The 23,216-nt window shown below is 42.0% G+C and overlaps 1 long non-coding RNA gene across 2 annotated transcripts in view; it reads right to left on the bottom strand.

The window, feature by feature from the left end:
* The window catches only part of LOC112547629 (uncharacterized), a 93,924-nt gene that overhangs the window by 69,530 nt on the left and 1,178 nt on the right, over positions 1 to 23,216 (bottom strand). The window contains exons 2-3 of one of the 2 annotated variants that reach the window (XR_012901957.1): positions 16,751 to 16,847; positions 10,638 to 10,735 (exon numbers count right to left, since the gene is read on the bottom strand). This is a non-coding gene — a long non-coding RNA (uncharacterized LOC112547629). Of the gene's footprint in view, positions 1 to 10,637; positions 10,736 to 16,750; positions 16,900 to 23,216 lie in introns of both variants that reach the window. The other variant, XR_012901956.1, reaches the window with a different exon arrangement.

Below are 23,216 nucleotides of genomic sequence, written 5' to 3'. Positions count from 1 at the left end.
GATCTCTCCACGCCGAACTGGTTCCCGACGGATCGGTAGCTGTCCAGCATAGAGAGCTTCCAGAGGGCGATGGCCACACGCTTCTGGAGGGGGATGGCGGGCCTCATGCGAGTGTCCCTTCTGTGCAGGACCACTTGCAGAGCTCCAGGAAGGTGTCCCTCCTCATCCTGAAGTTCTGGGTCCACTGTCGGTCTTCCCAGCGCTCCAGGATGATGCGGTCCCACCAGTCGTTGCTGGTGTCCAGACGCCAGATGCGGCGGGGCACTCCGGCATCTGGGCACCGCCGCGGCTCCTCCATGGCCCCCAGGGTGGCCAGGCGGAGAGGCAGGGGGCTGACGTGCACCAGGTGGTGCCAGGCAGCCTCCAGCCATTGGTGGCAGGCTTGCAGCAGCAAGTCCAGAAAGTGCACCAGAAGGTGCAGGGCGAGCTCTGGCTCCATGTTTCCACCTGCGGCGGCGTCCTCGAAGGGAAGCACCGACACAGACGGGCACAGAGACCAATGCTTTGCTGTCCCTCGGCGAGGTTGGCAAGCAAGCGGAAAAGCTGAGAACCGGCTGTCCAGGGGGGTCCCTTTAAGCACGAGCCTCAGATAGCCTCAGACAGCAGCCACATAACGTAACTACTGACCTGATGAACTGCCAGAACAGGTTTCAGCTGCCCTTAAATGCGCCCCTGCATCCAATCAGTGTGGACGCGCTAGTTCGAATTAGCAAAACGCTAATTCGAACTAGTTTTTAGGTCTAGGTGCGCTAGTTCGAATTAGCTTAGTTCGAATTAACTAATTCAAACTAAGTTAGTTTGAATTAGCGCTGTAGTGTAGACATACCCTATGAGCTTACCCAAGACTCTGGGCACTTACTCAAGCAGCTAGCCTACTTTGAAATCAGTGCTGCCACAGCTTCACTGCTATTGGTACTCAAGCTAGCTAGATTAATGCTAGCTGTGGGATGTCTATTCATGCTGCAATAGCACCTGCACTCTACGCACACTCTGTAACTCTGAAAGTTCCAGTGACTTCAATGAGGCCAGGAGATTTCATCTCTAGTTGTTTTTTTTCCCCCAAGAGACCTGCAGGTTCAGAGCCCACCACTGTATAAAAAATAATTAACTTATTTTTACAATGTGAAATAATCACTTGCAATTTAGTCATGATGAACTGCCACTAAGTTCTCTTAACATAATTTTAAATCCATCAGTAGAGTTTAATAGTGTCTTCTAATTCTTCATAATTTTTTCTAACCAAAATTTTGTACAAGATTGACAATTCAATAAAGATAGTACCATTTGCTGGTAATACTAAGATATCAAAAATATTAATAAGTAAAGAAATCAAGAACCTTCTTTGAAAAGACATGTTTTTCACAACTGGACTTAGCCTGTGCAGTCAAGCCTGGGCAGGAAAAGGAGGCAATTAAACATAAACATAAGAACATAAAAATGGCCATACTGGGTCAGACCAAAGGTCCATCTAGCCCAGTATCCTGTCTGCCGACAGTGGCCAGTGCCAGCTGCCCCAGAGGGGGTGGACTGAAGACAATAATCAAGCAATTTGTCTCCTGCCATCCTTCTCCAGCCTTTGACAAAGAGAGGCCAGGGGTACCATTCCTTATTCTCTGGCTAATAGCCTGTTATGGACCAAGCCTCCATGAATTTATCTAGCGTTTTTGAAAAATTTGTTACTGTCCTAGCCTTCACAGTCTCCTCTGGCAAGGAGTACCACAGGCTGACTGTGCGCTGTGTGAAGAAGAACTTCCTTTTATTAAGTTTTAAACCTGCTGCCCATTAGTTTCATTTGGTAGCCCCTAGTTCTTATAGGAACAAGTAAATAACTTTTACTTATTCCTCGTCTCCACTCCACTCATGATTTTATAGACCTCTATCATATCCCCCCTCAGTCTCCTCTTTTCTAAACTGAAAAGTCCCAGTCTCTTTAGCCTCTCCTCATATGGGACCCATTTCAAACCCCTAATCATTTTAGTTGATCTTTTCTTAACCTTTTCTAATGCCAAAATATCTTTTTTGAGGTGAGAAGACCACATATGCACGCAATATTCAAGATGTGAAAGTACTATAGTTTTATATAGGGGCAGTAAGATATTCTTCGTCTTATTTTCTATCACTTTTTTAATAATTCCTAGCATCCTATTTGCTTTTTTGACTGCCGCTGAACACTGCGTGGACGTTTTCAGAGAAATATCCACGATAATGCCAAGATCTCTTTCCTGATTAGTTGTAGCTAAATTAGCCCCCATCATATTGTATGTATAGTTGGGGTTATTTTTTCCAATGTCCATTACTTTACACTTATCCACATTAAATTTCATTTGCCATTTTGTTGCCCAATCACTCAGTTTGGTGAAATCTTTTTGAAGTTCTTGACAGTCTGCTTTGGTCTTGACTATCTTGAACAGTTTAGTATCGTCCGCAAACTTTGCCACCTCACTGCGTACCCCTTTCTCTAGATCATTTATGAATATGTTGAATAGGTCTGACCCTTAGGGAACACCACTAGTTACACCTCTCCATTCTGAAAATTTGCCATTTATTCCTACCCTTGGCTTTCTGTCTTTTAGCCAGTTCTCAATCCATGAAAAGATCTTCCCTCTTATCCCATGACAACCTAATTTACACAAGAGCCTTTAGTGAGGGACCTTGTCAAAGGCTTTCTCGAAATCTAAGTACAGGCAGTCCCCGAGTTACGCGGATCCGACTTATGTCGGATCCACAGTTACGAACGGGGTTTGCTCTGCGTCTCCCTGGTCTGGTGGACTCCAGCAGACCAGGGAGATGGGGAGCAAAGCCTCTGAGGACGCCGGCAGCGGGACAGCTGTGGTGCGTCTGGGCTGTCCCACTGCCCGCATGCTCTGCGGCTTTGCTCCGCGTCTCCCTGGTCTACTGGAGACCAGCAGACCAGGGAGACGGGGAGCAAAGCCTCTGAGGACGCCGGCAGCGGGACAGCCGTGGCGCGTCTGGGCTGTCCCGCTGCCCGCGTGCTCTGCAGCTTTGCTCCGCATCTCCCTGGTCTGCTGGTCTCCAGCAGACCAGGGAGACGTGGAGCAAAGCCGCGGAGGACCCGGGCGGCGGGACCGCGGTGTGTCTCGGTCCGCCGCCCGCGTCTCCCTGGTCTGCTGGGGGGGGGGGGGGCGCAGCTAGTACGCCCCCCCCCCCCAGCAGACCAGGCTTTTCTCCGGACGCCTGTGGTAGAGCAGCTGGGGCGCTGCCGGTTGGTCCCGCAGCGCCGTTCTGGGCGCTACTGGACCAACCCGGCTGCACCCCAGCTGCTCTGCCCCAGGCGTCCTGATTCAGCCGCTGCTAGTCAGTTTCAGCAGCGGCTGAATCAGGACGCCTGGGGCAGAGCAGCTGAGATGCTGCTGGGTTGGTCCAGTAGCGCCGAGGAGCGGCACTACTGGAGCAACCCAGCAGCACTCCAGCTGCTCTGCCCCAGGCGTCCCCAAGTCAGTCGCTGCTGAAACTGACCAGCAATGACTACAGGAAGCCCGAGGCAGAGTTGCTCTGCCCTGGGCTTCCTGGAATCAGCCGCTGATCAGTTTCAGCAGCAGCTGACTTGGGGACGCCTGGGGTTCTTAAGTTGAATCTGTATGTAAATCGGAACTGGCGTCCAGATTCAGCCTGTTGAAACTGATCAGCGGCTGATGCCAGGAAGCCCAGGGCAGAGCAACTCTGCCTCAGGCTTCCTGTAGTCAGCCGCTGGTCAGTTTCAGCAGCAGCTGAATCTCGACGCCAGTTCCAACTTACATACAGATTCAACTTAAGAACAAACCTACAGTCCCTATCTTGTACGTAACCCGGGGACTGCCTGTATACGATAACTACTGGATCCCCCTTGTCCACATGTTTTTTAGCCCCTTCAAAGAACTCTAATATATTAGTAAGACATGATTTCCCTTTACAAAAACCATGTTGTCTTTTACTCAACAAATTATGTTCTTCTACATGTCTGACAATTTTATTCTTTACTATTGTTTCAACTAATTTGCCTGGTACTGGCATTAGACTTACCAGTCTGTAATTGCCAGGGTCACCTCTAGAGCTCTTTTTAAATATTGGCATTACGTTAGCTGTCTTCTAGTACTTGGGTACAGAAGCTGATTTAAAGAATAGGTTACCAACCACAGTTAATAGTTCCACAATTTCACATTTGAGTTTTTTCAGAACTCTTGGGTGAATGCCGAGTCCCAGTGATTTGTTACTGTTAGGTTTTTCATTTTGTTCCAAAACCTCCTCTAATGACACTTCAATCCAGGACAGTTCCTCAGATTCATCACCCAAAAAGGACGGTGCAGGTTGGGGAATCTCCCTAACATCCTCAGCCATGAAGACTGAAGCAAAGAAATCATTTAGTCGCTCCGCAATGGCTTTATCGTCCTTGATTACTCCTTTTGTACCTCGATCGTCCAGGGGCCCCACTGTTTTTTAGCAGGCTTCCTGCTTCTAATGTACTTAAAAACATTTTGCTATTACTTTTTGAGTTTTTGGCTAGCTGTTCCTCAAAACCTTTTTTGGCTTTTCGTATTACATTTTTACACTTAATTTGGCAGTTTTTATATTCCTTTCTATTTACCTCACTAGCATTGGACTTCCAGTTTTTAAAAGATGCCTTTTTATCTCTCACTGCTTCTTTTACATTATAGTTAAGCCACGGTGGCCCTTTTTTAGGTCTCTTACTATGTTTTTTAATTTAGAGTATACATTTAAGTGGGCCTCTATTATGGTGTCTTTAAAAAGTGTCCATCCAGCTAGCAGGGAATTCTTTAAAGATTTTCATATTACTGGATGGTTACTCCAAAATAACTTATTATTGTGTATTCTTGTTTCACATTTATAGAGTTTTGTGTATATTGAAAGAACATTTTTTGTTCCTGTTTGATGGGGTTTCCGATAAGAATATTTTGCTTCCTATTTTTTGTCTAACATTGACCTCAATTTTAAAATTCCAGAAGTCCAACTAATCAGTTTCTTACCAAAATAGCACAGGAAATATCTTCTTTGTAGGGCTTCTATTAGAAATACTAAATAAAACAAACAACAAAACACCTTCACACACTGGAATTAATGTTAAGATATCAACATTATGACACAGGGCATTTCTGAACTCTCTGGTACTTCATACTCAAACAAGCATAGGGAAAATTACATAAGTTAGTGCTCTTGTTATATAGGGACACTTTAACCTCAATTCATTATCAATAGTAACATAAGAAAAGAGCAAAAAAACTGGGCAAACAGAAAATGTGTAATAGGCCCATGGAAATCAATTAGAGCAGTGACCTGCTTTCACATGAAATGCATGAAGAATCTCTCCCAGAGGCTCAAAAGTCTTATGTGGGTTTGACTAATCATTACAATACCAGAAGAATGGTGCAGAATGGAAAGAACTACAGAAACCTCCCTGGACACATAGTTACAGATTGACAATTGCCAACCTGAAACAAACAAACAAACAAAAAACAAAAATAAAAACAAAACAAAGTAACCTTTAAAAACACAAACAAAAAAACCCCTTCAAAAAGAGGCTGCAATGTAAAACTGCTGAGCTGGAATTCATATATAAAATCGACACCACCTGAAGGGGTCTGAAAAGGGACTGGGAACTGCTCTCTCATTACAATAACTAATTTTTCTACTTTAGGTATTCTCATCTTCTTATCCACATCCACCCTGATTAAATTAGCTCTGATGTTGCATTCTCATCTATGTATTCCTACTATTTCTTTTTCTTTCAGTTTATGCATTTGATGAAATGAGTTGCAATTCACGAAAGCTATGCCATAGTAAAATTGTTAGTCTTTAAAGAGCCACTGGAATCCTTGTTTTTTTAAGAAAACATACTAAAGGGACCAAAACAGTGCTAGCATAGCTAAAACAACACGTAAATAAAGTGGTTATGAGCAAAAAGGCAGCATTTAGAAACTGGAAGTTAATTCCTTCTGTAATAGTTCATGTCAGTGGGAGGCCACGCTGACGTACTACACCTTCTGACAAAAATATACAGGAAAAATATAAAGGAGCAATAACTTTGTAGAGCAAAGCCATTCAAAAATGAATAGCAAAACATGTTGTAACTACATCAGAAGCAGGAAGCCTGCCAAACAATCTGTGTGTCCCCTGGATGATAAAGGTGCTAAAGAAGCACTTAAGAATGACAAGGCCATTGTTGAGAAGCTAAATGAATTATTTGCATCGGTCTTCGCTTCCCACACTTGAGCCATTCTTTTTAGGTGAAAAATTTGAAGAATTGTCCCAGGTTGAGATGTCAATAGATGAGGTTTGCCACCTTTTCTTTTGCACTGATGCTTGCTGGGAGCTGTCTTCAGCCAGGGGACAGTGTTTTCCCAGGAATTGAAATTGGTGTGCTTGAATATATGAGAGGGGGTACGGGAATGAGGGCTGAGACTGTGAGGGTGAAGGTGGGCTGTATGGCACCATAGTAAAACCGGAAAAATGTTCCAGAACAGTTTTATTAGATTTAACTCATGTTTCAAAATCATTACAGAAATTAAAGTTGGCTACTCAAGCCTTTATGAAGCACTCCATCTACATTCTTCTTGGTTTCTTCTTATAGTATTGCACAACTCTTTGGGGTCTTCTTGTGTGGTTACTTCCAGTCCTTCATGATATGCTCATGATCAGGTGGAAGGCAACTTCTTTTAGAAAATAAAATTCCATTCAATGAGGAAAAGAATGCTCAACTGTAGCTTTAGTAACTGTGAATAGCAACAAATGAATTCTGATTTCTTTCATCGTAGGAAACATAGCACAACAATTGAGTCAAACCACTAGTGATGATAAAAAAGAAGTTGAAGTTAAATCTTCATTCTTTTATCATATGATATTCAACACTGTGAATTCTCTATTCTGTCCTGATCATATGGAAGCCCCATTACTGGTAGTCCCTCACTCCACTCAACTCTAGGGCTACGTCTACATTGGCCCCTTTTCCGAAAGGGGCATGCTAATTTTTCAGATCGTAATAGGGAAATCCGCGGGGGATTTAAATATCCCCCGCGGTATTTAAATAAAAATGTCTGCCGCTTTTTTCCGGCTTTTAGAAAAGCCGGAAAAGAGCGTCTACACTGGCCCCGATCCGGCCCGATCCTCCGGAAAAAAGCCCTTTTCCGGAGGATCTCTTATTCCTACTTCAAAGTAGTAGACGCTCTTTTCCGGCTTTTCTAAAAGCTGGAAAAAAGCGGCGGACATTTTTATTTAAATGCCGCGGGGGATATTTAAATCCCCCGCGGATTTCCCTATTACGATCTGAAAAATTAGCATGCCCCTTCCGGAAAAGGGGTCAGTGTAGACGAGCCCCAGGTGTTTTATAAGACAGTCATCTGTAAAAGCAACATGGAGGTAGAATCCAGAAATCATTATTGTAGATTATTAAGAATCAAGTCTGTATACTTTACCTGTGTTAAAAACCAATTCTTATCCTCTTCATATAATGATTCAATATAAATATCTTCATTAGTCAACTTCTGGACTGAAGTCTTTGCTTCTTCCAGTATGTTTTCAATGGATATCTCCAATTGAGCTGAGGGTAGCTTCTATCGCTGGATAAAGATCTACTGTTGTAGCAGATGCATAGATGACATTGTTTAATAACCCAAGTGGTTACAAGAGAATGGCCACTCAGGCAGCAGCTCGGCAGCCAAACCCAAGTTGCCGCAGGGATGGAGCTGGCTGCAGCATTAGGAAGGAAGAATAAGGGACCTGGTGAAGGTAGGAAGGTTCTGGAGTGGCAATAGTCTTCTCTGAACTTAGTAACAAAAGTAGTCCACTAGCTTCACTACTTAGATCTGTCCTATCTTTGTAGATACTTTCCAAAGCCAATAATAACAGTTCCAGTAATTTTAAAATAACAACCAAGAATCTCTCATAAGAAAGCCAACAGAGCTTCCCAAGTTGGACTAAACTGAACTTCAGTCCCAGAGTATCTTCTATTTGTTTCCAAAATGTTCAGTTCTTTTCAACCCTTGCTGTAAAAAATATATATCAAAGCCTTTAAATTACTAGCACTAGCTAGAGTAGATGGCCTGTTATATAGGAGAGATTAGAGTTGCACTTTTCTTTGAGCAATGTTTATACTTCACTATACAGTTTGGGGACCTCTGATATACAACTTTTCGGTTTCTTCTTTTGTGGAATTGGAAAGACAACGAAAATGATTAGCGGTATAGAAAAGTTACCTTACGTGGAGAGACTAAAAATACCAGAAAAGAGATGACTAAGGGGAAACATGATAGACTATATAATCATTCAAAAGCTTCAGAGGGGTAGCCAAGTTAGTCTGTAACAGGAAAAACTTAAGAAAACCCAAATAGTCTAGTAGCACCGTAAAGACTAACAAAACATGTGTATGGTATCATGACACACGCCTGTCATCTGAAGAAGTGGGCTGTGCCCACGAAAGCTCACGATACCATCTACATGTTTTGTTAGTCTTTAAGGTGCTACTAGGCTATTTGTTTTTTTATAAAATCATTATTGGTTTGGAAAAAGTCAATAAAGAAATGTTATTTCACCTTTCATATTCAACAGCTATCATTTTATTATTTTTAACTATTTATTTTCCCCTTTAAAAAAACCTCATTTTTGGCCCTGCACTGCATCAGATTTTCAAAAGCAAGTGAGAAGAAGTACACACGAGGAAACTTCAATGCACTGATGCAACCTAATTTACATGCATGCATCCTTAATATTCCCATGAGGATCAGGGGGTTGTGAATGTGCACTTTTGGAAATCTGTTTCTTTGTTTAAAATCTTATGCCATGTACCAGCCTATAAAGCAAGGGTGGGAAACCTCCAGCCTTCGAGCCACATGCATTTAGTCAGTGTTAGCCACTGGCGGGTTGCAAGATGGTCTGGTTCCTGAGCATCTACAGGAACAGCAATGCAGCTCCCAGTGGCCACAGTTCACTTTTCCTAGCCAACTGGCGCTGCAGGAAGCGCTGACCTGGCCCAAACTGCTTCCCGCAGATCCCATTGGCTGGGAATGGTGAACTGCAGCCATTAGGAGCTGCAAGTGGCAATGCCTGCAGGCACTCAAGTAAATAAAGCATCTGGCAGCCTGCCAGCAGCTAACCCTGATGAACTGCATGCAACTGGCATGCTGGAGATTTCTCATCCCTACTATAAAGGATGGGACAGGAGACCAATAAATAGGGCAAATTCAGAGGAGACATAAATTGTAGTGTAAATTGTACACTGGTAAATCGATGCAGGTGTACATTACTGTAATCAATATGATGAGGGTGGATAGGTGGAGTGATAGCAGGAAAAATTTAATAAATGGAAGAGAAAATGTAATAAAGTAAAAAATAAAGCATTGAGTTTGAATATCACTGACTTACTAATGTGTAGCTTTACATTTCCTTTGAATATGACATAAGATGAAAAGCAAGGACAAAAAGGGTCAGACTGTGAGGCATGAAATGAATGGGAGAAACACTAATGACAATGTGAGAAGGTTTGATGAAAAAAGATATATAGTGGCAAGAAACTTTACAAAACTGTATTATAATATTTGCAGAATAAAAAAGTTAAAACCTGGGCATAAAATAAGGGCTATGTAAGATGGTGAAACAGCATTTGGGTATCCCAAAGAAACCCCAACCATCTTTAAAATATTTAGAAGTGTGATGGTTTCTATGACTTGGGACACCAATGTCCCACAACTAGTTTCCAATTCCTAAACCTGTAGTTTTTTGCCATGTACACGAGACAGTATTCTAAAAACAGAATTCCTAAAGTTTCAAAGCAGTGATGAGTTGGATGACTCCTCATCAAGTGAAAGGGAGTTACTTGGTTGCAAAGTCAAATGTCACTTTTAGAAAACGTAGGGGGTTAAAAACTAGATGTTGCCCATAATCTGATGTTACATATCTGACACTGATGAAATTCAGGAATCAGCTTCCCTATTCTGCAGCTTAGGTCTCATCAAGGGAATTGATTCATCACATTGTAATCAGTCCTTTTGATACTTAGCTGAATACAAATTAAGATACTGAAGAGATTTACATGTTTTTGTTGTAGAAGCCGGTAGTAAGAAAAAACTGATTTATCATGTGCAGTGGATTTAGTACTATACAGACTTCCCTTAAAGTTAAATTGAGAAGGAGTTTTTAAAAATTGAGCTTTACTTCTTTATGTTGCAAACAAAGGCTGAACATAAAGAGGAGGATGGATTATTTTGTTTGTTGTAATTTTTTTTGTTTCCTCCCCAGCTTGTTTTTAATCTTTGAACTATAAGAAATACCAAGTTTGGTTTTCTCTCATTTTAGTAGAGAACTTGTGAAAGAGCTTGAGGATGTTATTAGGACCTCTAATATCTTCACTGAAGGGGTAAAGGTATTGAGCTTTCCTTTCTCTAGAATAACAATTAGTAATCGTAATTAACTAAAAAAGAAACAAAGACCTTTAAATACAGGTTGACCCTCTTTAGTTCAGCACTCTCTGTTCCACCAACATCTGTGGTCCTGAATGATTTAACTTAGTGAGATATCCATTTATCAAGGGTGTGGCCAAGTTTCCTGTGGTCCCACAAATTTGTTTACAGCCACTAGTCCTAGCTCTCAGTGTTCTGTGCTATTATTAAACTCTAATTTAAGACAATACTAACCTCCCGTTGTTTGGCAAATTCTCTGGTTCAGCACTGATCAGATCCCAAGGGTGCTGGACTAGATAGGTTCAACCTGTAGTCAGAGGCTTCCGAATAGCCTGAAAATTAAGAAGGGAAAAGATTTTTGGTCTTTCTCATAGGTTTCGTTTCTCATGTAAAAAATGTAAGAACAGCAAACCCTTAATTATACATAAAGAACAAAAAAGGACAAATGCTCAATTGTCTTTCCAATACACATTACTTTTGAATTGTAAAACTTCAGGTTGTATGTTCTGTTCCATTTTGTGGTGTGTCGGGGGAAAGAGAAGGGGCCAATTACACCTTTAAATATACACAAATATACAAGATATAACAATACCTAGACACCGGGTGTCTGCTCCGTATTAAACTAAATATGATAATTTAAGTGTCATCTTGCCTTCCTTCTCATTTAATTCTCCTGTATCTTGTTACATGATTAAACTGTAAGATCTTTGGAGCAGAGATGTTCTTTTGTGTATACCGAAAGGGGCCTTGATCCCTTCCTGCAGTCAATACCACAATACAAATAAAAAAACAAATTAATTAATCTACTACATATTTGAGAAAGATTTTCTGTCTGTGAGTCTGACTGTTTGTCTGTTCAAGAACTCCTAAGCAGTTAGAAATAGGGCTGCCAAATTCAACTTCCTCTTATCATAACTCAGAGTAAGATAAAGGTTTGTACTGGGAAAATGGGATGTGCCTGGAATGAGCTTGCTTCTCACGCAACTATACAGAAAATAGACTCACCAAGGGCTGGCTGAGGGTGCCACCTTCCCCTGTCCAGGACTGCCCCAGTACTAAGCCTCCCAACTCCCAGGCATCCTTTAGGGAAGGCGGGGGAAGCTGAAGCTTTATTTCAAGACTGGTTAATGTGGAGGAGACAGGTGTTCAGCACTGTTACTGTTGCATCACCCTTACCAAAGAAAATAGAGGTGGGAGGAAAGGCTTTTTAAATAAACATGTTTTGATCATATCAGCCCTGGTAGGAAAAGTGTCTTCCTCTGTTCACATCCTGTTTGTCAGTTTTCTATCTAGGTGTCAGATTTACATTTGAAACATATAAGATGTAGTATGTCTAATCAAAATAATAAATAAACTAGGGAAACAAAACCAGATTGTCCTTTTGATTATAAGAATGAAGGAAACAGCAATATATTTATTTTTTCAAATATGAAATCTAATGAGATGTGCATAGGATGAATTATAAGATGTTACAATCACTAACCTATTGCAAGATCAGATGATGACAATAGTGAAGATTTGCTAGATAAAAAGCTCCCTGAAGTTCTACACACTAAGCCCTCGTCTACACTAGGGAATTATTTTGAAATAACTCCTTATTTCAAAATAATAAGAAGAGTATCCACACTACCAAGCCCATTACTTCAAAATAATGGGCTGATTATTACATAATAATAACTCCTACTTTTCATGAGGAAATTGTTATTTCGAAATAGTGTCATTGTGGATGCTCAGCTGCTCGAAATAACTGGCTGCCAGAGGTCCTACAGCTGCAATTGTGGCAGCTCTGGCCACACCCCTGACAACCCCAATGCTCCCCTTTTTCTGTAGAGTTTAAAGCTGCAGGCAGAAGGGAAAGGACTTGTGGCACGAAAAGAGCTTTGCCAGCCCCTTGCCACACAGCATCTTTCATAGGAGCCAGGGCTGACCCCAGCACTCCCTCTGCACCCTCACAGCTGCCAGCACTCCCGCAACACCCTCTTTTGCCTTTGATAAGAGATAAAAAAGGGCACCAGCCTGGACTGATGTGGAGATCCTGGATTGAAGTGTGGGGGTAGGAATCCAACCTCCAGGATCTCTACACCATATGGAGGATCGCCAATGTCTACGAATGTATGGCTGCCAGCCTGGCCGAGAAGAGCCACATGTGGACTCTTGACTAGGTCCACATGAATATAAAAGAACTCTGGCAGTCCTACATTAAGGCCAGGGAGGAAAGTGGATGCTCTGGCGTGGCTTAGCACACCTGTCAGTACTATGAGCAACTGGCTGCCATTCCCGCATCATCATCGACTTTGGCCAGGACATGCCTGGCATCCGCCTCCATAAGGGCTGAGTTGTGGAGGAGGAGGAGGAGCAGGCGAGCCAGGACACCATGCCCGCCAGCAGGAGCTGTTCCTCATCCTGGAGCCAGTCCCTTTCTCCAAGGATGTCTCCCAGGGCTTGGACAATCCTGGTGAAGCCAATTCAGGTGAGTTCCACAACCTTCCGTATTCACACGCGGGGGGCAGGCGGTGAGCTGTGAGGGGCTGTGTGCTGCTTGCTCAGACTTCTCAGCCTGGAGTCACACGACAGCCTGTGCATGCAGGTGCACATGGAGCGCCAGTCCAAAGCACTCAGCTCCATGATGTTCATACACAGGAACCCCTGAATCCTTCTCACAAGTTTCTCTTAACCACAGAGTGATGGTGTTGCCTAGTGACTATTGCAGCATCCTATTAAACAAAACATGTAGATTTGATTTCCGCCTCTGCCACTGACATGCTATGTGACCTAGGACAAGTCACCCACTATAAATTCTTCGTTCCTTAGTTTGCCCATTTGTAAAATGAGGAAAACAGTGCTTACTTTCTTTAGAAAGCACTCAAAGATCTACAAATGAAAAGATTATTAATTATTAAAATCAAGGGACAGCAACAATGAGGGCACCATGTTAATTATAGAACAAAATAAATTGAAAATAACCCTCAAAAAGCTGGTAAGCTATAAAACAGGATCTATGGTTTTTAAAAAGTCTGTGTTAATTTTATTGCTGATTAACTTTGTTGTGTTTTATTTGTTTGTTGCATTTAAGGAGGAGTCATTCAAAACTGTACCCTGCACTGACCTCTATGATTATAGAGATTAATAACCCAGAAGAATTAGAACAGTTCCATTGCAGAAAGTGTGGGTTAAGAGTTGGAGACCATGATGTGTACCTCAGACCACTGTTCCATTGGGATTTCCTGTGCCCTACTACAAAATAAGTTTTTTTGGGAGTGCCATGGAAAGGAAAAACAGTATGGATGGTGCCAGTGGATTCTCATTTAGGTGGCTCTATCTGCCATTCTCTCACACAGAGCAAATATGGATTAGCCAGAGAAACAGGCTCTCTGTAAATATTTCCTACAAATGTTTATCAAAAACTGGTCACTTTCAAGGTTGTCTTATCACCTGGGAAAGAACAAAATAAGGGAACGGCTACATGGTCTACAACCTGAAAGCATATCATAAGACAGGAGAAGACTGGGGACTGCACAAGGAGCAAAAACCAGGGAAACACTAAGGCTATGTCTACACTGCCTCTGTTTTGTGCAAAAAATATGCAAACGAGGTGAAGAGTGGAATATCGCCATGCCACATTTGCATAATTAATGAGGCTCCGTTTTTGTGCAAGAGCCGTTCTTCCACATTTTTTTTCAGGAAGAACGGCTGTTGTGCAAGAAGGGGGTTTTGCACAAAAAGGAGTCGTGTAGACGGCTCCTTTCTGCGCAAAAGCCTCTTACGCAAAAACGGAGCCTTATTAATTGTGCAATCGAGGCACAGCAATATTCCATGTTTTGCCTCATTTCCATATTTTTGGCACAAAATGGGGGTAGTGTAGATATAGCCTAAAGGTTTGAAGCTCCAACATTGGTTCAGACACATTTCCAAAATGAACCTCTAAACAAAGTGACATTGACCCATCATTATGCTAATTACTTATACAAGGAAGAGTCTTCGCCATGATGTGAAGAATAATCTCTTCTGTAAGCAAATTAAATCAAATTATTGTTGGTGGTTAGGTTTGTTCTTTTTGGGACGCAGGGGGGAAGGGAGAGTAGTGGCCTCCTCTCACTTGCATTAAAGAACTACCATATTTTTAAAATCTTAATTTTATCCCTACTTCCTGGATGCCCTATGCTGACTTCTAGTATTGGGGTAAATACGTAAATATTGAAATGCAAATTTCAAGAAATCCAAAAGCAGTGACGGATTGCTCCCTAAGCATAGCTGGGCAGGGGGTGGGGGAAGGAATAAATAGAGGTTAAGCACCATGTACTTTCTGTGATATTCTGCTGGAAGACCACAGATTATGGTTTAAGAACTATTACACGATAAATTTCATTTAAATTGTTTATGCTCCGATACATACTATGCAAGCATACTTCTCAGAACATATTCAAAATGGCCTCCCTACATAAACTTATAGGGCCACCACACACCGTGTTTGTTTTGATCCCACTCAAAATGTCCTAATTCACATCATCCTATCTTAATCTCTCCTCTACACCATATAATGTACCAAGTAGTTCTGCACTCTTCATATCTTAAGCCTCTGACCTCTCTGTAACCCTCAATGTCTCAGTTGATGCAGATCCTTTATTTCCCCTGGGTATTTTTTTAAACTGATTTCCTGCCTCTCATTTATCACATCTGCTGGTGGTTCACTGTTACTTGGATCTAGCTCCCCAAATGAGCAGGAGGCTGTTTCCCCTTGTGCTGCCTACAAGTCTGGCTGTTACAGGGGCTGCCTTTGGAATTCGGATTAGCAGGCAGACAAATAAGTTAGTAGCTTCAGATAACCATAAGACATTTTAACTCACTGCTCAGCACAAAAAACAACTTATTGCAGTGTGGATGGATATGTAACAGCTCCTTGTAGTCATCTGCTCTCCTATCTGGTGACCCAGCTTTTCTTAACTACAGGATAATCAGATGAGGGAGACCTATCTCTTCAAACCTGACTTCTCCTGGTAACAACCATTTTTCATGTAAAGACCACAAACTTGTGGGCCTATAAAATCCAGAGGTAGTTGGGTAATTTACAAGCATAAGTTATGCTCTTCTGGGTGGGTGAATGTTTAGTGATACGGACATCATAAAAGATTAAGCTACTAACGCTTCTTCTTTGGAAAAGGGCATCTTGCCAGCTCCAGTCTGTGAAATCTCAGAGGGAAAGTGCAATAACCCTATCAGCAATTTTAGAGTGGCTTCAGAGGGGCTTTTCCTCCCTTAGGGAGAGATGCCATTTTTATTCTTTGATTCCAAATATATGTTAATTCTCATTTTGCTCCTCCACATATCACATATGAATGGATATACTTCACATAAGAAGGCTTAGTCAAGAATCACAGCTTTTAACTGGAAATCAAATATTTTATGAAACAAGATCAAAGGTGTCAAACATAGTTTATATTTTGAAGAGATGCCATTTGAAAATACTCCTTTGAACTCATTTGACCAAAGTTTTTTTGTTTTTTTTAATCGCACCTGGGTACAGACATATACTCTCTCTTTCTTTATCTGGTAAGAACAAGGTGTGGAGACTTGTGCAATAGATAATTAATCTCTATTGCTATCTATAGTTTCATAGTTAACACTGTCTTGGTAGAAGTGTGAAAACACTTTCACACCTTAGAAAATGGGTGATTAACTAATCAAATGACAATATGAATCTCAGACAAACACAGAAATGACTGCAAGCTAAAGCTATTTATGACTATATTTTTCTTTGAAACGTTTAGGAAAAAACCCTAAAACCTTCACTTTTCAGTCATCTCAAGCAGTTTCTCAAACTTTTGAACAACATTGGTCCTCAAACATATGGGGGAAATTAGCAGGTTTTTCCCACTGTAATACACAGAGTGCTGAAAATCAGGGGAGCAGCCAGATGTCTGTCTATACTAGTGCTCCTAACATTGTTCCATCAATGGGGCTAAACTAGTGTTAGCAAACATTTTCCTACCATAGATAAGTTTGGTGAGATTGCTGAGGTCATCTATGTCAGAACACTGGCAGGAAGATTCTATTAAGCAGCAGTCATTGTCCCATAAAGACTCCATTAAAACAGTTGTGGCTATTAAGTATCATAGATCTTAAATCAGCTCCCTGGGAGATTTCCAAATTAAGTGGTTTTCCTGGGAAATATCTCCCAGTTATATGGAACATATTGTAATACATTTATATATGAATTCTGTGCAGCTGCAGTCCTACACCTGTAACAGGACTCCACATCGGCGCAGAGCTCATTGGCAGTCATGCTCAAATAATTATTTACTACATTTAAAATATATACTTAAAATATGGTTTTCAAATCAATTCCTTACCTATTAAAGTTCCAGTAGCTCCACACAGATGAATAGTGCTGATCTCTCTTAGCAAGAGTTGTTAATGTTACTAATCATTTCCAGCAGGAAGTTTGGTCTAAGAAGGTAGTTTAAGACATAGGAAATACAGGTCACAATTTGGATGCATGCTAAAAGCAAGAAAATTGCAAAACTGTTTTAAGATAAGTTTGGCAACTATTAAATATTTTTTTGGTTAATAGTTGTTAAGCTACATAATCAGAGGCTGTGTCTAGACTGCATCCCCATAAAAAGGATGCAAATTAGACATATCGCAATTGCAAATGAAGCGGAGATTTAAATCCCCCCTGCTTCATTAGCATAAAAATGGCTGCCGCTTTTTTCCGGCTCGGAGCTTTGCCAGAAAAAAGCGCTAGTCTAGACGCAGATCTTTCGGAAAATAAAGTCTTAAAATGAGGGATAAGGGATCTTTCAGAAAAGGCTTTATTTTCTGAAAGATCCGCATCTAGACTGGCACTTTTTTCCGGCAAAGCTCCGAGCCGGAAAAAAGAGGCAGCCATTTTTATGCTAATGAAGCGGGGGGGGGGGATTTAAATCCCCGCTTCATTTGCAATTGCAATATGTCTAATTTGAATCTCTTTTACGGAAAAGGGATGCAGTCTAGACACAGCCAGATTGTAAAGACAGTAGTTTTCTGTTTGATAACTATTTCATTTACATTCACTTATACTTCAGAAAGTCAATGTGCATGAATTTTTGATTTTGTGAAAGCAAGGGATTGCAATGCTTTTCAAACCCTACATTTCACTGTAACCAAGCATGTGGTACAATATAAATCCTAGGATTACAAACATTATGCTGAAGGTACGGAGAGCATCTACGGAGCGTATAACAATCTCTCCACAAATGTAGATTTTTGTATTTAGAACATAAGAACGGCCGTACTGGGTCAGACCAAAGGTCCATCTAGCCCAGTATCCTGTCTACCGACAATGGCCAACACCAGATGCCCCAGAGAGAGTGGACCGAAGACAATGATCAAGTGATTTGTCTCCTGCCATCCCTGTCCAGCCTCTGACAAACAGAGACCAAGGACACCATTTTATCCCCTGGCTAATAGCCTTTTATGGACCTAACCTCCATGAAATTATCTAGCTTCTCTTTAAACTCTGTTATAGTCCTAGCCTTCATAGCCTCCTCTGGCAAGGAGTTCCACAGTTTGACTACACGCTGTGTGAAGAACTTTCGCTTATTAGTTTTAAACCTGCTCCCCATTAATTTCATTTGGTGTCCTCTAGTTCTTCTATTTAGGGAACTAATAAATAACTTTTCTTTATCGGCCCTCTCCACACCACTCATGATTTTATAGACCTCTATCATATCCCCCCTCACTCTCCTCTTTTCTAAACTGAAAAGTCCCAGTCGCTTTAACCTCTCCTTATATGGGACCCATTCCAAACCCCTAATCATTTTAGTTGCCCTTTTCTGAACCCTTTCCAAGGCCAAAATATCTTTTTTGAGGTAAGGAGACCACATCTGTACACAGTATTCAAGATATGGGCGTACCATAGTTTTATACAGGGGCAGCAAGATATTCTGGGTCTTATTTTCTATCCCTTTCCTAATAATTCCTAGCATCCTATTTGCCTTTTTGATCGCCGCTGCACACTGTGTGGAAGTTTTCAGAGAACTGTCCACGATAACTCCAAGATCTCTTTCCTGATTTGTGGTAGCCAAATTAGCCCCCATCATACTGTACGTATAGTTGGGGTTATTTTTCCCGACGTGCTTGAGATGTACTATTTATAGTACTTGAGACATTTTAACTTGATTTTTAAAGGAAGGGGCTTTTTAAAATTCCATTTTCTAATTATCATCCTTTTAGTATGATGCATTGATATTTAAGTGGTTTTCAGTTCCCTTGTTTTTCGTATAGGTCACTAATAGAGGGAGAAAATGACTCACTATATAGGAGGAAAAAAAAGTAATACATATAGGGTGTTTTCAAACAGAGTACAAAACCTGTAGAAAACCTGTAGTAGGTGTTACTTGTAACTAGGGATGTGAAAATGTAACCATTTACATGGTTAACTGATGAGCCTGTATCAGAGGCGGCAGCACCAGGGACAGGAGGTGCAGGCAGGAGCCAGTATTCTTGGGAAGTCAGCTCTTAAGCTTTTTTAAGCTGGCTTCCTGCGCGCACTGGCTCCTGGGGAGCAGCTTGCCCCTCCACCCACACATAACCTTTCAGCAGTTACACATTTACTTTAATAAAAACATTTTAACATCCCTATTCATAACTCTAATATGTATATGCATAGGTTTTCAAAATGAGGAACAATTTTGGGTGGCTAACCAAAGATGGAAAGAAGTTTCATTTCAGAATGTACTGAGTATATACACTCTTAAAATCAATCTCTGCTAAGGTGTCTCATATTGGGCACACAAGAATGAAGGAATCCAAATAATCAGACACTTTGAAAATGTCGGACCAACATTTTCAGCCCAAAATTTATTTTTTAAATTAACATTGTCCCTTTAACTACCACAGTGGAAATTCCAGTAGAATCTATCGACCCTTTATCTGGACTCTTTGGCTATGTCTACACTTGCGCGATCTTGTGCCAGAGCTATGCAAATGGGGCTAAGCATGGAATATTGCTGAGCCTCATTTGCATACATAATGAGCCACCATTTTTGCAGAAGAGGCTCTTGCGCAAGAAGGAGCTGTCTACACGGCCCCTTCTTGCGCAAGAAAAACCCTCTTGCGCAATGCCGTTATTCCTGAAAATAATCAGTGTAGTGGCATTGCGCAAGAGGGTTTTTCTTGCGCAAGAAGGGGAAGTGTATACAGCTTCTTCTTGCGCAAGAGCCTCTTCCACAAAAATGGCGGCTCATTATATATGCAAATGAGGCTCACCGATATTCCACGCTTAGCCTCATTTGCATAGCTCTGGTGCAAGATCGCGCCAGTGTAGACATAGCCTTTTTGTTTCTTTTAGTTTCTGCTGGTCTCTCCTCCGTCTATTGGTTTTCCAACAGAAACGAGCAATCAGTGGACCAATAGACAGTATAATGTACGTGCCAGCTAGAATAGAAAGATTACCACTAGTGAACAGTTGACAATTATCACCACTAACAAGAGAGTTCCAATGTGAGCCACCTTGCCATATGATTCAAAAATACCTACAAGGTATTTGCTGGGAAGTTAGATGTGATAATTCTGAAATCGAACATTAGAATATTATCTTATATAACTTTCACCTACCTGAGGTGATTGTTGTTTATATTCAGAATATAATCATTAAAACACATCCCATTGTCATTTCCAAAAATATGTGGATGCTATCAGCAAGGAGTTTTAAGCACCGCTTATCTTGTGTTTATTAGAAAAAGACCTTCACTAAAGCAATCATGTTTTTGTCAATCACACAAATGTCTTTTAACTAATACGTCTATCAGAAAATATTGTGAATGCTGAAAAAATAATCACATTTCAGTTAACTTTCATGTTTTAGTGAGGCATCTCAATGGACTCAATTAAAAGCTTCCTCACAAGTCTCATTATGTGAATGATCATTGGTTCTCATATGGGTTTCTCCATAAGTGAGATTTTATCAAACACAGGTAGTGCTGAAACTTTTTACCATCATCTTTATCTGGTTTATCAGAAGTTGGCAACTGTTGTTTGACCTACTTAACTTAGAGAGCAATCCACTTATCATGCTCTAGTTTTTGTATTGCTACTTGAGTAATACAAAACTGGTGACATGTTAAAGCATTGGGTAAGCTATAACTTAACCAGCGTAAAGCCTTTTAGTGACATGGTTATCTATAAGCATGGTTTGTGGATTCACACAATATAGTTAATAATTAATTATAGCACCTAATCATGTTTCTTCCTTGCTAGAAGCACCGGCTGGCATGTGGTAGATTATGGCAGTTGAGCACTCTCACTTTTGGTAGGTAGATGTGACCATTTAACCATGCCTGTGTACATAATGTGGCTATCCACCAAACTTTAGGGCATTCACCTGTCTCCTATCCAAACTAATATTTTGGTCTGTCTTTCTGATATCAACTTAAGGATACCAAGGTGTGTGTTTACACTTAAAAATAGAGCTTTTATTCTTTTCCTTCTAAGCAAGGTAAGGATTTGGTTGTGCTAGGACAATGGGATTTGCTTTGAATAAGATTGTTTTTCATAAAACGCAAAAGGAGGGGTCTGCTAGCAGACACAGTTATCCTACAGAATGATCACTGGGGGGCAGACACACTGGTAGAAAAGTAGGCAGCTGGGGGAGGTGCTCTGGATGTTGGTGGCCACCGTACACAAGTAAGGTTCCCATACAGGTGAGTTACCAGTCAGGCAGCATGGCCTCCTTGGCCCCATGGATCTGGCACCTGCCCCACTTCCATGGCCAGCCCCAGAGAACTGGCACCCAGAAAGCATGGCCTGCGCCACCCCTGCAAGTCCCAGGGATCTGGTACCTGGCCAGCATGGCCCCCAACACCCTGTATTGGCCAGTCCCAGGGAGTTGCTGCTCAGGTAGTGTGACTCTGCCACCCCAGGGGTTGGCCAACCTCCTGCCCTGAGCTCCCACACTCCTAACTCCCCTGACCTGACTCCAGCACTCCCCAGCCCCTACCAAGCCACTCCAACTCTGACTCCTAAGCCCCCATACTTCCACCCTCCTGCCCTGATCCCTTCCTCACCCTCAAGACTGACTTCTGCATACCCCCCACACCCAGCACAGAGCCTCTCCTCACCCCCCCATCTATGAGTTCAGCACCACCCCACATCCTCAAACAATTGCTTTGACTTCTGCACCCCCCACACTCCCTGCCCCATCCTGAGCCTCTCCTTAATGACCTAAGCCAGTGGTCCCCAACATGGTGCCCGCAGGCACCATGGTACCCACCGGGGCATTTATGTGCATCCGCTGAATCATCTGGGTTGGCCCAGCACACGGCATATGCGCGGAGCAAGCCCTGGGCACAGAGCGCATGGGCGGCCCCTGCCCTGGGCGTGCGGCACACGCGTGGTGCCGACCCTGGGCGCAGGGGTGGCCCCTGCCCCAGGCACGCAGCATATGTGCGGTGCCGGCCCCGGGTGCATGGCACATGCACGGTGCCGGCCCCAGGCGCGCGGCGTGTGCACAGCTCCGCCCCCGCTCCTAAGCAATGCCCTGCTCCTAAGCAATGCTGGGAAATGTGCTAGTGTTATACTATATAACAACTTACTCTTCCACATTTCAGTCTCTAAGGCTATGTCTACACTACACTGTTCTTCTGGAAAAAGCTACGCAAATTGCGAACCACAATTTGCGTAGCTTTTTCCACTTCTTTTTTCAGAATAGGCTTTTCTGACATTTGGCCTATCTACACTGGGCCAAACGAAGGAAAAAAACCCTTTTTCAGAACATCCCTTCTTATTTGCAAAACAAAGTTTACAGGGATGCCAAAAAAGCGTATCTGCTCAGAAAAACTGTAGTGTAGATATAGCCTAAAAGTTAACATACTTTCAGTAACTAAAGAGCAGTTTTAGACACTAGTAAGGTCCCTTTCAGCCCTACAATTCTATCATTCTAACTGTATGAGGACATCACTTGTTTTGTGTGGGTACTCCCAGTGTCAATACCATTCACCATTCAAAAAACTATGGGCTATCGCAAAGATACTCTTAAAAGGCATTCTGGACCAAACTCAGCCCATAAAAGGGAGAGTTTGAATAACTCTCTATACTTCTTTAATAATCTATGTTTGAGCTTTCTTCAAGGCTGTTAATGAAAATTGTCAACAAGTATTTTAATATTTGTCCACCTGCAAACCCTTATACACCAATCCCGCTCTGCAGCTTGAGCACCAGGCAGGTGGGCTGAGCTGTTTGACCCTACTCCCCAGCAGAAGTGTTGGATGGGCAGGCAGAACAGGACAATCACTGTAGCTGGAGTAGAGCCAGGGCCATGGGGGTAAGCCTGGATGTAAAATTTACACCCCTGGCTATGCCCCTCCCATATGACTGGAAGAAAATTCCTTCAAATATGCAGATGGTCCACCTTCAAATCCTTAAAACTAACCTATGCTATAATGCCTACAAAACAGTGGTTATGACCACTACTTGTAAGATGACTCTTGATATCTGTTTCCTTGTTATCTGTGCATCTACCGCTCAGCATACCCTTCAATTGTAAACTCACTCATACTTTTTCTTTTCATTGTGACACCAGTGCTTAGTACGGTGGGACAATACCACGTTAGTCCAGCTACTAAATAGTAAGTAAGAGGATGCTCTCTAGCCTTTGTAGTCTGGTGCAGTGTATCTCAACCTTTTTTTTTTTTTTTATAAAGTACCCCTTTAAAAAAACATACCCCCCAGTACCTACAGTTCTCAAACACACAACATTTTTTTCTATCGTTGCAACACATTTGTCTAAACAACTTAATCATAGCTGGGTGGGCAATGACATTTTTGGGTGTAAAAAGT

This window comes from Pelodiscus sinensis, chromosome 2 (assembly GCF_049634645.1).
Source record: "Pelodiscus sinensis isolate JC-2024 chromosome 2, ASM4963464v1, whole genome shotgun sequence".
Taxonomy (NCBI): Eukaryota; Metazoa; Chordata; order Testudines; family Trionychidae; genus Pelodiscus; species Pelodiscus sinensis.
Note: the sequence above shows the minus strand (reverse complement) of the source record. Positions and strands in the feature narration are given on the sequence as shown.